This window comes from Pyrus communis, chromosome 13, assembly GCF_041283825.1.
Source record: "Pyrus communis isolate YQ-2024b chromosome 13, ASM4128382v1, whole genome shotgun sequence".
NCBI lineage: Eukaryota > Viridiplantae > Streptophyta > Magnoliopsida > Rosales > Rosaceae > Pyrus > Pyrus communis.
In genome coordinates this window covers 10266505-10282042 of record NC_142577.1, presented here as the reverse complement: position 1 = coordinate 10282042, position 15538 = coordinate 10266505, and positions in this window count along the sequence as shown.

Here is a 15538-nt window from a genome sequence, read left to right as displayed (position 1 = left end):
CCACTAGTCATACCTAGAATGAAAAATTAATTTGAATCAATCACATGCGTAAAAGTTCTAAAAACAAATATCCATTCAAAATAATTTTAATTATTCTAGGACAGAAATTAATTAAAAAACTTAATATCCAAAAAACAATTCATCAACAAATAATCCAAACATAAAGGAAAATTGTTCAAAATTAACCAAAAAACAAGGGGGTTCAGCCACTACTGTTGAATTCGGCCCCATTATCTAATTTCAACTAGAAAAATAGTTTATGTCTAAGATTCTAATCTTCCATAGGGGTAATGACCTCTTGAAAGTTAGAAACCTCCATCTTTGTACTCTCCGGTTAGTCCACTTGCATAAAGTTTTATTCAAAATTCTTACGATGAGAATAATATTCAGCTACAACCTTCTGAGGAGCTCGGCAAACATGGGACCAATGGTCATTTGAACCACAGTGATAACAGATATCTGCATGCATGGTTTCAGGTGCTTTGCCTTATTCTTGAAGTTTGGGGCCTTAAGAGCAAGGTTAGGGCGCTTCTAGGCTTTGTTTCGTCCCTTAGATGAGCCTTGGCTCTATTGACCTTGACGGGGTGGCTTTTGGCCGCCCCTAACATGCCTCTTTTGGTGTTTTGGGCGTTGGCTTATACTATAGTGTGCTTCAGGCATAGCAGTCGCCCCAGTAGGTCGAGCTTGATGATTTTTCATCAACAGCTGATTCTGCTTTTCAGCGAGAAGTAAAACAGAGATCAAATCCGAGAACTTAGTGAACTTCTAAGTTCTATATTATTGTTGTAGACAATATTAGTATCAAAGAAGGTCGAATAGGTTTTCTTCAGGAGATCTTCTTCGGTCAAAGTTTCGTTACAAAACTTAAGAAATGATCGGATTCAACAAACTTCATAATTATATTCATTCACAGACTTAAAGTCTTAGAAGCGCAAATGCTGCCAGTCATGTCTTGCTTCAGGTAAGAAGATGTCTTTTTGGTGATCAAAACAATCAACCCAAACAAGCCATAATGCTCGTCGATCTTTCTCAACAATTCACATAAGAGTAGAACATTCATGTTCTAATAGACATGTATTGGTTGAAATTCGCATGAAAAGCTTCGGCTTTTCATGGATGATGCTTTCAAGGAAAACTTGAGGTTTTTAAACAAGACATTTTTCTATAAACTTCAGGTTTTGAAATAATTATAAACTTCAGGTTCATATGTTCCTGTAGAAAAACACAAATATATACACAGAAATATGCAAATAGAACATCAGGTTTATATTTATAATTGAATTAATTATTTGGACTTCGACCCAAATTTAATGTATGGATGAAAAATTATAAAACCCATTAGGCCTAAAATACGGGGCCCAAAAACTTGGACCAAAGCCCACGAGTAGGCTAAGTAAATTTGTACCGTGCGGCCCAAGCCTAAAAATTAGGCTAGGTTAGACACGGGCTAATCAGGCCCTAAATGAAATGGTTGGGCTGCAAGCCCAATAGCAGTAAAACGGGCTGTAATAAGACCGGGCCCAAAAACATAAGCCCAGATTGGGTGCTGATCAGGTGCGATGCAGGTGCACCGATGCAACAGCTACAAGCTGGAATTCGATGCAGTGCAGGTATATGGGACATCATAACTCTCAGGTTGGTGTCGCGAGTTGGGTCAAGCCAAGGTAGTGAGCCGCTATAAGCGAGCAAAAGTTTTTTTTTCAGGTGAAGCCGAGTGTGGGGTCTGGTTGAGCTTGCAATAGCGAGCCCAAAGAAAAAAAAAAATTTCTTCAGCTCGAGTCAATGCTAGGCCCAAAAATAAGGTCAGGTTTGGACCAAGAAACCTAGCAGAACTAGGGGAAGAAGACCAGCGCTACCACTGTGGGTGGCCAAATCTTGGACTAGGAAACTCGGAGGTACCCTTTTTGGGTGTTTTTGACCATGATTACTAATGGAGATTGTGAAATCTCAACGATTCAACCAAAAACCCTAGATATTGAAATCGGGCTTTCGAGAAATCCGATGAGATTTGAAGTAATCTCAGCCAAGTGACATCGGTGGACAATCTTTAGGTCGTCAGGGAGGTAGCCAAGGTGGCTGAGCATGGCTGCAGGCCATGCGTCACGGTGGTTTCAAGGTGGGTGACGCCTTCTGGGTGTCAATTCTGGGTTTTGGACCTAGAGCCATAGCTCCAAGATGGGTTCTTAGCACGGGGGTGGCATATCGACATGGGTGGGTTTCGACGAAACCCTAAACAAAATCTTTTATATTTTTTTCAATTTCAAATTAATTCAATGCATATTTATATAATTTAATGCATAAGCAATTATTTGATGCAATTCATGGCAATATCAAGTTCACATAATTCAAACAATTATGAATATAGTGCATACACAATTTATGTAGAAACTAAATTTGAAAAACGTGAAGCTGGGTCATGCATTATGGTGAATGTTCATGTTATAAGGGCTGCAAAAATATCGAGATAAAAACCGTTGTTTTGGAAGAACCTGATTGCGTGATGATATGAATCAACTAGTTTGATGCAGAAAGCTTCCACGTCAGATTCCTAAACGCAGCGGTAGGAGCGTGCTAATAACATGTTGTAGCCTATTTTATCTGACTAAAGGAAGGGGGCCAGCGGCAAGGAGAGATTATAAAGAGACAAGTGTTTGTAGGAATGTAGGGGAATATGAAGGAAGATTTGTGAAAAACAAGTTCATTTGAGCAACATCAACAACATGCAATTAACAATTAAAAGGCGGAATCATGTTTATATGCACTCAAAAACAAAACTTAACCCATGAACTTCAAAGCCTAGTAGATAGGTGAACCAAGACTCAACTCAAAACAAAGTGAGTTGAGAAATCAATACCTTTGTAGATTCCTCTTTGCATAAGCAAAGGCTAATCACCCAAAGAGAGGGCCTTCATTCCTTGCATCTTAGATCCATGGATTTGGATGGATGAAAAGGTTTCTCCAAGTTCCCAAAATTGAGAACCTCTAATGATTCATCACCAAGGCATAATGAAGAAGAAATGAGTGACCTTGGAGGAGTTTGATTGCTAGATGATCCCTCCAAGGTGGCCGAAATTTTAGAGAGAAAGGAGAGCTTGTGTTCTCATCCTTTCCCCAAAAATTACCCCTTGTAAATTTTAGGCTATAAAGTCCTTTATATAGTCCCTTCAAATAAGTGACCTAATGGACCAAAAGCCCTATTCTTCTATCATGGCCGGCCTATAGGGTTCATTGGGCTTTCAAGCCCTTTTTTTATTCAAGTTGTCATACAACTTGAGTTAATGGGCTTGACATTCAAATCCCATTGGGCCTTGCGGCCCAAAACTAACTCGAGGTCTTTAACGAACTTATTCGTTTGATTAATTAACATATTAATTAATCCTAGCCTTAAATAAATAATTAAACCATTTAATTATTCTTACTCATCTCCGTTGTTTCTTCAAACTCTACCTTACTCGGTGAACGATCCATTAGGTTCCTTTTAGCGAGGCAGTGGGCGATTAAAAACTCTTTCTAATCGATTGTGAATTGAAACTTACTTTCAATTCTCCCGTTAGTGATAATACACTTTTAGGGCTTCCACAAACCATGGTTGACGCCTAGCAGCATGTCATGGTTACCCAAGCTAATCAGAAGAGGTGGAGAACCTATTCAGTTTTAGGATTACAAATGCAATACGGTCTTTCTCTAATACAATACTCTTGACCACATTGTTTGGTTTGATAGTTTATTTATGTCTACTATCCAATGTGAATCTTGTACTTATATGATTACCTTGAATGTGATCTGGAACGCATTCCAACATCTCATTCATACTCTGGCCAGAGATTCTAAATCATATCATAGAGTATTCTCCCTCAAACAGTTTGAAGGTTAGAGATCCCTTGTTGCGCATTCACTTGCCTCCATGGCTAATTGGCTTAACCCCGACGATGCCGTGGACACCCTGATAGAGTGACTTTGACATAATCAAAGATCAAGTACCTAACCACAAGACAGCTGTGATGCCTCAGGTCAAAGGACTACTTTGCATTATCCCAACCATGAGTTCTCATGTGACATGAATATGAGAACTCTTTGTTGATCGTGTTCAGTGAACTCATTCTCTATTGAGCACCTACGTACTTGTCTTGATGTCACACACACCAATGACTCGAGACTAGTCACTCTCCCTGAGAGAAGACATAGCACGTACTGATCTTAACGGACTGTCAATGCCCAATTGACAATCCTATGATCAGGAACGTTTAGGATGTGTCAACGAAAGAATGGTCTCATGAATCTAACTTCTTTAGATCGCATTCTTCCAATCACATATTCCTTGGACTTTATCGTTTAAGCATATAACATTTATATGAGACGGCTCAAACAATAATGTTTGCCCTTAATATTAAACTAGATTAGTTTAACATGTGAAATGTCCATAAAGTATCATCATATGATTGGTTTTAGGGCACATTTCCAACAGAATGTGTGTGTTCTTCCCCACTACGTGGTGCCTTTATTTATAGTACTAAGGGAGAAAAGAAATCCTGCATCCCCAAGGGATACAAGTCATAATAGGAAATGATAACTAGAATCAATTTTAATCTAGGATTTACACAATCACACTTTAATAGGAAGTTTACAACATTTTACTAATTGACCACTCCAAATTACTCATCATCCACTCATCATTCATCACCCATTTCATTGGTTAGAATTCAAACTTTTGTCCTTTTCTTTTTATTTATTTTATTTTATTTCTGTATTTTTAAATCATACATTCTTTTTAATGAGGATCCTCTTTGTGAGGATCCCAGGGATCCTTCAATTCTGTTCGTTTACCGTACATCGTGCAGCCAGTTTTCATCAAGTACTGTTTGTATTTAATTTTAAATAAAAAAATGTACAACAATTTTTTACCGCACGATGTACGATAAACGGACACGATTAGAGGATCCGAAGAGGATCCTCATTCTATTTTTTTAGTTCTAGTTTTGTAAATTGATAATGGAAGAAAATTAAGTATGGTGTAGAAAGCTAAGAAATTCAAGAGATTCAAAGAAAATTCAATTGTCTAGTGAGCAAGAGGTGCAGAGTCGTGCCGACCAAGAAGCTGCGATGGTTGTTGGGTTCATATTGATTTTTATGTAAAGTACAAAGCTCTACAGCTTTGTAGCAAGGGTTGGGTCTGATTTGGGTATCTCATGAAGAGAAAGTGGAAAAGAAGGGAGGAATGACTAGGTAGCTCTTGAAGAACACCATGGGTATGGGCATGGGTATCACCACCACCATGAAGGTGGTTGTTGCTCAAGAGATGCATCAAAACAAGAGAAGGCACTATTTCTAAAATTGAACAAAAAAAGGGACTAAGAAAGAGATAACTATTTGTGAAACTGGACCAAGCTATTTATGAAACTGCACTAACTACTATACACTATTTATGAAACTGGACCAAGAACTAGACACTGTTTATAAAACATGACCAAGAACTAGACACTATGTATGAAATGGGACCAAGAACTAGGCATTATTTATGAAACTGGATCAAGAATGAGACACTATTTATGAAACTGTACTAACTACTATACACTCTCTATGAAACAAGACCCAATAATTAGGCATTTTTTATGAAAGTGAACCAAAAACTAGGAACTATTTATGAATCTGGACCAACAAAAAGTGTAGTACTGGTCAATTTTATAAGTAGTGTTGAATTTCATAAATAGTATAGTACCATTAAGTTTCATAAATAGTGTAGTAATGTTAAGTTTCATAAATAATGTAGTACTGTTAATTTCATAAACACTGTCTGTGCGTCAGTTTTTTTTTATATTAAAATTGTGTCCTTTTCATTAAAATTAAGTTATTTTGTCCTCTTTATTAAAATTTAAGGGTTTTTCATTAAAATTTAAGTTTTTTTCATTAAATAAAGTTATAGCATGGTTTTTGGTTAAAATAAACTTAGTCCAAGCCCTTTTCATGAAAAATCCCTATAAATAAAAGCACAAGGTCTGGGGAGAAACACACAAAACTCATCAAAATTATTCTCCATCTATCTTCCCCTCTGCCGTCTTTCTCATATCTTTGAAGTAGGTCATAACACGTATCAGTGTTGATACACAAAATCAGGTAGACTTTGGAACAGCGTAAAGTGTCAAGGTGTGATCTTCGCAAGGTTGCTTCGATTGACATACGTAAGATGTAAAGAGATAGAAATAGGGAAGCAAACACAAGATATACGTGGTTCACCCTAAGTGGGTTACCTCCACGAAGGTAAATGAGGTCTCATAATGTATGGTTTACATAATACAAAGGTTCAAGCATAATTATCATTAGTAAGTTCTAATGATGAGTTAAGAGGAATAATTTCATTAGGGATTAATTGTAGGAGAATTGTCTCCTTTTATAGTTGAGGAGAGTCGCACGTTCTGTCCGCAGTCGATGTGGGACTCTAGGAGCTTTATTCTGATGTTGACACGTATCGCATTGTGATTGGCCTCCTAGTTAGGGAGAAACTATTGTGCTTGAGCAAGGGTGACTCAGCACGAATCCTTCAGTGGATCTCTGAAGGTATAAAGTTGATTGGTGCTCGGTAGTTTCGGGACTAATGAAGTATGACACAAACAATTAGTGCGTCCTTTACGCTGCATTAAAGAGAATGTGTTCATCTTCAATCAGGGGAGTACTTCACTTCAATCATTCTTATTGTGATTAACTTTTTATTTTTAGTGAATTCATATACTTTTATTGATTCAATTTGTTTTTTGTGTTGAATATGAAACAACACTTGAAGATGGAAATTCGAAATTCGGAGGAATAACTCTTACAAACCCGTTTACAATATTGATCATTGCAATCTAGGTTCTTCTAAAATAGGGTCTTAATTGTTAATATTTCTTCAACCTAAGCCTTCACTATAATGCATGAACCCAACTTTTCACATTACGAATTATAGATTCTGCCAAAATTGTGTTTGCATTGTATTTATAATATATTATCGTATATATCATGTGAATTGAATATGTGTTAATAAGTAAAGTAAAAAAGAAAGAAAAAAGGGCAATTAAATAACCTAGCTCGCGCTGAGCCACGAGCCAAGCCACGTCGCGAGTAGCCAAACCCCAGGTTTAGAGAACGACGATGTTCTTCATCTTACCTCGCTCATTACAGGCATCTTCCCATCGAAGCCCCACACTTGAGGTGCTTGAATTCACCATGTTTTCTAGTCAATGGGATGACGCGACCTAAAATAGGCCGAATCTTTGGTGGTCCCAATCCTCCTCGACAATTTCGTGAACGAGTTCCATCGAAACTCGGCGGATCTCTAAATTCCACAGCTTCACCTCGCCTGAATCACCACCATTGACAGATATCTAGGTCGATGGTGGTGGTTATGATTCGTGTGCCCGACCACGAGACCCAAACGTCGCTACAACCTTTTCTCTGCGAGTGGTACACACCCATATTGTCTGGGGTGCCTGGAACAAAACCAAGATTTATGTGGGTCTTGTGGTGCAAGCCAAACGCGCGGACATGTGGTGCAGGCCTGACGCCTGAGGCCTTTCTGGACCTCCTTCGTTGCACTTGCCCCAAGCCCAGCCTTGGTCTTGAACTTTGAATCTATTTTTCTGGGCCCTTTTTTTTTAAAAAATTCAAAAACAAAAAAAATTCAACCCTAGTTTACGCTTCTGGTCTCTTTAGGATTTTAGCTCAATAACATTTTTTGCCTTTATAGACCTGCAATCCAGAAGCTAAAAACATTTTTTCTTTCAGGCCTATTTTAGCCTGCATGAAATCCCAATAATTGGAGTTGTTTTTCATTTTTTTTTTCTTTCTTAGCCCAATATTTCGGCCTAGCTTTTGTCAACCCCACTTCTATCTTACTAGCCCGAAGCCTAGCGATTAAGATAATTTATTTTTGGATCCAAAGCTCTATACTTTTTAGTGACGCTCCCTATACTTTCACACAAATGGTCCAAAGCCATTCACTATTATTATATTAGTTTCAATTCACTACAACAAAATTAGCTTTATGTGTCGGAGGATGATGGCAGATTAATAAGACATTATGTCGGATAAAACATATATGACACGACATTCAATCAATGTTAGATAACAAATAACTTATGTCGTTAATATCTGACATGCGATATAAAAAGTGGTATACAACCGATGTAAAAGGATTTTTGAAGCGCAAAATTCTCGCCCTTAACAAGAAATCTTGGCGGATAGTTTCTATTTTTTTTTTAATGTTTTTAAACAATTCCTTACGGTTATGAAGTTAATAGTGGCTTTTATGTAACATCCCACATCGCCCAAGGGAGTGGATCCTATAAGCCTTATATGTATATTCCCATCTCTACCTAGCATGAGGCCTTTTGGGAGCTCACTGGCTTTGAGTTTCATAGGAACTCCGAAGTTAAGCGAGTTCACGTGAAAGCAATCCTAGGATAGGTGACCCACTGGGAAGTTTTCATGTGAGCTCCCATAAACAAAACCGTGAGGGCGTCGTCAGGGCCCAAAGCGGACAATATCGTGCTACTATGGAGTTGAGCCCAGGATGTGGTGGGGCCCGGGCCGGGATGTGACAATTTGGTATCAGAGCCAATCCCTAGCCGGAAGTGTGCCGACGAGGACGTTGGGCCCCTAAGAGGGGTGGATTGTAACATCCCACATCACCCAAGGGAATGGATCCTGTAAGCCTTATATGTATATTCCCATCTCTACCTAGCACGAGGCATTTTGGGAGCTTACTGGCTTCGAGTTCCGTAGGAACTTCGAAGTTAAGCGAGTTTGCACGAGAGCAATCCTAGGATGGGTGATCCACTGGTAAGTTCTCGTATGAGTTCTCAGAAACAAAACCGTGAGGGCGTGGTCAGGGCCTAAAACGGATAATATCGTGCTACTATGGAGTCGAGCCAGGGATGTGGTTGGGGCCTGGACCATGATGTGACAGTTTATAACCTCCAGAATTCTACTATTTTATTATTTTAGTGTTCTGTCAATTATAGTAAAATTATTAGCAATTATATCTGACATAGGTGGTTTATTTTATTATTTTCAAATTTATATGTCATCAGTCTTTCAATTCTTCTTTATTATATTCATTTCTTCTTCTTCCTCATCTTCATTTTACTCATTTCTTACTCTTCATCTTCAATCTTCTTCTTATCTTCACGTCACCGTAAGTTTTTCAATTCTTTTTGCTTCTATTCTTTTCATTTTCTATTTCTTCTCCCGTCAAGCGCCTTGTGGCTGATTTTTATTTTCTCATTTGATTTTGCTGGGGTTTTGTTTTAGCTGGTTGAGTACATAAAGAATAGATTGACGACGGAATTGTTCAATAATTCAGGTTTTGTTACTGAACTTCTTGATGTTTAAATTTTTTTTATTTAACACACAGGATTATTTATTTAGAGATTTTAATTTAATTAGTAAGATAAGTTAGGAATATTTATGTTCAATTAATTTATTTTATTCACTTAAATTGTTATGTAGAAGTTGAAATAAATATTATTTATAAATATTTATATTAAATTGACAATATTTAATATAACATAAATTGGTAATATTTAGTAATGTAGGTATATATTATGTTAAATTAATTTAATCTTTCACTTTAATTGCCAAGAGGATATACAAAACTTGAATTTAATAAATAATCAAGAGTAGATAAGCATTTTTTTGTTAACCTTTTGCTATTTTTTTAATTTGTTTTACTATGATAGGTGTTGGAAATTAAAAAATTGCAATCGTGATAAAGTTCAAGGGCTGAAAGATGGGGATTGAAAATTTTAATAGTTATGCCAACATGATAGAGATTGAAAATTCTAATAGTTTTGCCTACATGATAAGGATTGAAATATTGTAGGCATCTTAATTTCAACATAATGTTTTGCCCTCGTAAAGTGGTAAACCATGGACAAGAGTTGGTTGACGATACCGCGAACTTTGGAAGCGTACACAAATGGAATTAATTTAATATTGGATCAAGCGGTTGCGAATGGTGTTGGCCCCGATAAGTTTTGATGTCATTGCAAAAGATGTTGTAATCGATATACTTTTGTTAGAAAAACTATTGTCGAACATCTTGTGTTGTATGATATGGATAAAGATTATAATAAAAAAAAGCTTCGTCGCGACATCATGGGGAGCCTAACATTGGAGAGCAAAATGTGGCAATTGGAGAAGATGAAACAAGAGATGGGTTGACTAGTGTTCATGATTTTCTTAATGATGTATTTGTCCAACCATTAATAGAAGAAGGTGTTGGGCCGTCTACTAAACCCCCTATTGGGGAAAGGCATCCCAGAGTCGAGACTTTTTTTTAAGTTGCTTGAAGAGGCAGATCAAGATTGGTAGCCAGGTTGTAAGAAATATAAAAAATTGGAGGCGGTTGTATGACTGTATAAGATCAAGTGTTTAGCAGGGATGCCGAACGAGATTTTCACCACTTTAATCGAGTTAATTAAAAGAATGTTTTCTGAAGGGGATTGTTTCCCTGAATCTTGTTATAAGGCAAAAAAAACTTACAAATGACTTGGGTCTTACATATGTGACGATTGATGCGTATTCCAATAATTGCTCTAGGAAAAAAATTGCAGCAAAGGTTATGTGGTATTTTCCTTTAAAATCACAATTGCAGCGGCTTAATATGTCATGGCATACGGCTGAACATATGAGGTGGCACGTAACTAAATGTCCTAAGGATGGGTTTATGAGACATCTTTCATATTCTCCAGCATGGAAACATTTGGATAATTTATATCAGAAGTTTGTGTCAAAAATTCAAAATGTCCGATTAGGGTGATGGATTTAATCCTTTTGGGAAAATGAGGCAAGACCATAGCACATGGCCTATGGTGCTTTCAGTTTACAATTTGCCACCCTGATGTGCATGAAACAACCAAATTTGCTGTTGTCTCTGTTAATACCAGGATCGCGCAATCTTGGTTAAGAAATTGATGCGTACATGCGTCCATTTCTTATCATGTGTATCCAACAGAGTAGTTGATGTCAATTGTAACCAATGTAAAATGTCCTATACCGACACTACTGCCTTTTTATTTAATTTAAAATTCTTTCCATTGTCTGGCAATTTTAGAGCCTTAACCGACAAAATAAGGCTATTCCTAATGCTGGCAATTCTGTCGCTTCTTTTATCTACCATTGCATCCATTTTCTATCGGCTTTTACTTAATATCTAACAAGGATATACTTTTCTTGTCGCTTTGAGTTACGCCACTAATGAGCGGTTTCGTATTAGTGATTGCTTTATATATATTGTCTTGTATATATTGTGTTTGTTTACAGGTATTATGAACCTGGAGATTTATAACCAAAACCTAAAGTTTTGGAAAAGTGTCATAGAAACCTAAAGTTTCAAAAAGTGCCATAGATGATGTTTCGAAAAAGTGCCATAGAAACCTAAAGTTTCTTAACATGCACCACTCAGGTAGAAACCCAAAGTTCTCCATGATTATTTGTTTAAACCAAACCCTGTCTTAGAACTCGAATATTCTCACTTGAATGGTTATGAAGGTTTTACTTCCCAAAGCACAAACTACAATCTTGTTCCCTCCATTCAGCGAATTGTTGAACTATAAAAAGTTCGATTTCACTAATTTGGAAGTTTCGAACATAAACTACTTATGTGGATTCAAAATGTCACACTCTGCCTAACTATGAAAATTTGTGAAACCATGAAGCCAACTATGACATTGTAAAGCTGAATAAGTCTCTGCCACGATCTTCATCAAAAAACTTATGCCCAAAGAATTATAAATGGAAGTACCTTACTAATAAGGATTCCATGGCTCTTTGACTCGGTCATACGGACCGTTCCAATCATGAAAAGGTGATCTCTTGCTCGAAGCAAGACATGATTAAAACCTTTATGTCCATGAATAGGTACAATTCTAAAGTTTATAGAATCTAATTGAATTTTGATTGGAAAAGATTTTCGCATCCTAGCATGTCTCTAATTTTCTCCTGAAGTAGCAGTGTATAGAACAGAAGTTTTCCAAATTCTTGGATCTAACTACTACCACAACTGTGAGAGAAAGGTACCCCAATGATTCAGCTAGGTGGTACCAATCGGTATAGACCTAGTTTAGGCTTGAGTCTACTAAATAACGGTACCTTGCTTCGGCAAAGATGCATTATAAGGCATGTTATATTGTTGGTAGGTGAAAAGTCGAACCTGAGCTCATTCCCCTAGTTGTTTCGTGAAGTTGAGGTCTGACTTGAGGATTTCTGCCTTTTTAACAGCAGTCCGTTCTTCAGTATGAAGATTTGCCCATGTGGTGACTTGGACTGGAATGATGGTTTCTGTTTCGTAAGCTATAGAGAATGGTGTTTTTCCCATGCCTTTTTGGACTGTTGTACGATACGCCTATGAGACTCTAGGCAACTCTTTTAATAGCCGCAACAGATGATGTTCTTGGAAATCTGTGGCACTAGATGTTTGTTGAGCTACCAGAGTGAATACTATTATAAAGTATGCCAATGCTTGGGCTTTGATCGAAGCTCTAGGCTGATATATGATCTCATGTTTCCCTAACTCAAAGAGCCATTAGGTAACTCTGGACAGTGGGTCAAGACTGTGCATAATGGATTGCAGTGGATAATTGGTCATGTAGACTACTCTATATGATTTGTAGTACGGACGAAGTTTTCTAACTATAGTTACCAACATGTGGATGAGCCATTTCATTTTCTGGTATTTGGTCTTTGGTTCAAGAAGAGCTTTTAGTACCTAGTACATGGGTTTCTCTCCCCCGCCCCCCCCACCTACTCTTCTCAAATCAGAGCTGCATTGCCAAGGGGAGCATCCCCATGGAGGTTTACCTAAGGCAGTCATGGTTTGCCTACATTTTAGGATATATGATCCATATTAGACCGAGAGAATCCATGAGGATATCTAGGAATGGATATTGCATCCTCTTAAGAGTGTGATTACTTATGGCGTACACCGATCCCTAGATTATGTGAATCTCCAAGAATATTGAAAAATTATCTGATCTTCATTCTGATCATGGTTCTGTATATTGAGGAACAATAATGGCCAATCTGAGCAAATTCAGTGGACTTCGCCAACCTTTTCGGAATACAAGATGTCGTGGCATCGTTATCCCAATTGTACAGTTCAGTCTGATAAAAGTTGTTGAGTCTATGACCAAACTTTTGAGGTATTTGCATTATGATCTGTCTCCAGCCTTGGAAAATCATGGTCCATAGTCTATGTCATGGCTGATGTCAGCCAGCAGACAGAGAGTATGCCTCCATGTGCAAGCCACCGAGTTTAAAAGCTCATTTAGCCTCGCCGTCAATCGTTAGATTTCCAACGGTTTTCTCATCTGGACAACTGAATTTTCAATGGTAAAAAAAATATTGAAAATTATATGTTGTACCACATGGCACAATTTGGTGCGTCAGGTTTCAAAATCAGAAATCAACGGCCATGATTAATTCAACAGTAAAAAATCCAAAAGAATACCATTTTTTTTTAATTATACAAATATCCAACGATCTTCTTCATTCTCTAAACAAACACTCAAATTTATTTTTAAAAATACTTTTTCTGACCGCCTTCAAGTGATGGCGATTGTGACATCTCACATCACCTAGGGGTGTGATCCTTATATGTATATTCTCATCTCTACCTAGCACGAGGCCTTTTGGGAGCTCACTGGCTTCGGGTTCCTTAGGAACTTCGAAGTTAAGCGAGTAGCACACGAGAGCAATCCCATGATGGGTGACCCATGGGAAGTTGCTCGTGAGTTGCCAAAAACAAAACCGTGAGGGAATAGTAAGCCCAAAGCGGACAATATCGTGCTACGGTGGTGGAGCAGGCCCGGGAAGTGATCTGCCCCAGACCGGGATGTGACAATTTGGTACCAAAGCCTAACCCTGGTCGTGGTATGCCAACAAGGACGTCGGGCCCCTAGGGGGGTGGATTGTGACATCCCACATCGCCCAGGGGTGTGATCCTTATATATATATATATATATATATATTCCCATCTCTACCTAGCACGAGGCTTTTTGGGAGCTCAGTGGCTTCGGGTTCCGTAGGAACTCCGAAGTTAAGCGAGTAGCGCACGAGAGCAATCCTATGATGGGTGACACACTGGGAAGTTGCTGGTGAGTTCCCAAAAACAAAACCGTGAGGGAATGGTAAGCCCAAAACGGACAATATCGTGCTACGGTGGTGGAGCGGGCCCGGGAAGTGATCCGCCCCAGGCCGGGATGTGACAGTGATGCTCCCCACCATATTTATCACTTTTTGATGAGTTCAAATTTAGAGATCTGTGTAGTGGACAGATAGAAACCTCAAATTTAAACTCATACAACTGTGATAAATAGAATGGTGAGCATTACCACCACTTGAGGGTGGTGAGCAAAAATGCACCCTTTATTTTTACTACAATTTCCTTAAACACACTTGAGGCCAATTGTCCTTGCCAAACTGGTGGACCTATGTGTAATACCCTGATTATTTTTAAATATATGATTTAGTTATGAAATTCAAATGGGGTGAAATGAAAGATCCTGTTCTTGGATTTTATTATTAAAAAAGTATTTTGTTGTCGTATTCGGAGTTACGACACATTTATATTGACAGCGTATATTTGTTTGATAAGTGAAAAAGATGAAAATGCCCGCTAAACAGAATTATACGAGGAGGTATTTTATCCTTATATGCTTCGTCATCTTTCTTGGCATATTTGGATAGAGATCGATCCTATGAGCGCATAGGTGAAAACCATTTGCCATATGAAGTTATAACGAATGAGATATTAACGATAAAAGGTAAGGGCAAAATGGTCGTTTAATCATTTACCTAGAAGGTTGGAGCAGCCATCTAGGGTGCCACATGTGCGGCTGTGATGGAGAGATGAGAAGAGAAAGGAGGGAAAAGAGAGAGTGGGTGCCGAATGGGAAGGAAAGGTAAGGATGGAAGAGAGAGAGAGGGCACTGGATCCCCCTTGACTCCGTTTCCTGCGCAACCCGTCCTGACCCGACTGTAGCCAAGAAATCCCACGATCGATGAATTGCACCAAGCCACCACCTGAAAACTTATCCCTACCTTTCCTATTCCATTTCCACCCAAAAACCAACGAAATTTGGCCTATGTTTCGTGGACAAACGCGTCGACATGCTTTGTGGGTGCACGGTGGCGATTGGCCGTTTTAAAAAACACCATCATCGATCACGATCGTTGCTTAACTCCTCTTAAGGCCAGGAAAAAAGCCCAAACAAGTTTGGGGGCGGTGGAGCAGTGGATTCGACGAATCGAAAAACACCATCTTTAGGGTTTCCAATGGATCAAATTGGAACTTGGCCTCGGTGTGAAAATTTTTTTTCCTTGTTTTGTTCTACAATTATGTAAAATTTGGTAAATTTTAAAGTTGGTCGGAAATTCTGGTTTCCGTTCCCCAGAAACCGCCATTTGTGGCGGCGTATGGCCAATTGGCCGACTTTGCGATTTTAAGCTAATTTTGATATTCTTATTTCATATTTTTTATTCGTTTGATGTGAATTGATTGTTTGAA